The sequence below is a fragment of the Cebus imitator genome, unplaced genomic scaffold (genome assembly GCF_001604975.1).
Source record: "Cebus imitator isolate Cc_AM_T3 unplaced genomic scaffold, Cebus_imitator-1.0 Scaffold262, whole genome shotgun sequence".
Lineage (NCBI taxonomy): Eukaryota > Metazoa > Chordata > Mammalia > Primates > Cebidae > Cebus > Cebus imitator.
The window spans coordinates 1217643-1219361 of NW_016107577.1; positions in this window are offsets into that span (position 1 = coordinate 1217643).

Below are 1719 nucleotides of genomic sequence, written 5' to 3' on the forward strand. Positions count from 1 at the left end.
TACAGTATGGAATACTAGACAGTCATACAAAAGAATGAAATCATGTTTTTGCAGCAAAATGCATGGAGCTGGAGGCCATAATTCTAAGCAAGTTAATGCAGGAACAGAAAACCAAATATCACATGTTCTCGCTTATAAATGGGAGCTAGGCATTGAGCACACATGGATATTAATATGGGAACAATAGATATTGTGGCCTATTAGAGGGTGCAGGGAGGTTGGGAGGGTTAAAAAGAAAACACCTATCGGGTACTATATGTTCACTACCACAGTGACAAGATCTGTACTTTAAACCTCAACATCATATAATATTCCTGTATAACAAATATGCACATGTAGCCCCTTATCTAAAATTAAAGTCGAAACAAAAAGAAACAAAACGACATTGAACTTTTCAGTAGCAACACTGGATGCTAGAAACTAACAGAAAAATTCCTACAAAATCCAAGGAGGAGAAAGATTTTTCAGCTTGGAATTTTATACTGCGTCAGACTCTCAAACAAAGATGAAAGTTGTCTAAGACATTTTCAGACATAATAATAATAATAATAAAAGTTTATAAAGAATGTACTTTTTAAAGAAGTATATACATATACTTTTTAAAGAAGTTAGTAGAGAATGTGTTCCCCACAAAAAATGATGAAGAAAATCAATGAAGAGCAAGACAATGAATCTAGGAAACAATGATCCAATATAGGAGCACAGACAAAGGAAATTTCAGAAAGAGATGTGCAGCTAGCCTGGAGAGCAACCAGCTCAGGTGGAAAAAGGAGGATAGAGGGCTCTGGGAGGGATTTGCTCCCATTCCTTTCTACCTCTTTCTCACCAAGTTTGGTGAGTTTTCATTAGGATCTTCTTGGTCTCCTCAAGCAGCTTTCAATAACTTTGCATATCAGAGAAAAAGAACGTTGGAGTTTCCAACCCTTTCATTCTGAGAAGACGTCTAGGCTCTTCATATAAATAATCCCATTTCTTCCCCAGAAACTTTCTAACTCCACAAATAAATACTGTAAAGCAAGAACAAAACATGGTTTTGCCTCACTAGAGACCCTGCTCAAAAAATGTGAGAAACATCACCGTATTCTTTTGGAAGATTGCCCTCAAGATCTTCCATTTTTCTTTGCTCTCCAAGTCTACATTCCCCCGGCTACCTTCTGGCGACCAAGGTAGTTCTTCTTGGTCTGGGAAATTTGTGCACTTAAAAATAGCTAGACTCAAATAATGGAAAGGTCTTTTACCCACTGAAAATAAATAATCTGTTGTCCAAATTTATAAAAAAATCATGTACAAGTTCACAAGGCAATTTCTCAAGTCCTAATCACTACAGGGCTCAGAGACTAAGGCCCACAGATTCCATAGGAACCCCACCAAGGTACAACCATCCCATGAAGCCCAGCTGCAAACCAGATTTGTTATACTAATAGCTCCAGGTTTACTGTGGTGAGGTTCTAATCCAGAACTGAGAAAATTCCCACCTGTCTTTTCTTGGGAATCCTAATTATTTTAGAAGAAACCTGAACAGTAGTTACTGTCAGAGAAACCTAAAGCAGGTTATTGCAGTCTGTATGTATGGATACACCTTTACAAGAACTGCACTGGGTCCTGCAAATCATTGATCCTAGGAATGGGGGATTCTGGGGTAAAGGGGAAACTACCGCAAGAGTGGAAATGACTGGCTATGGGGGATGCTATCTATAAAAATATTCCAAGACTGACCCA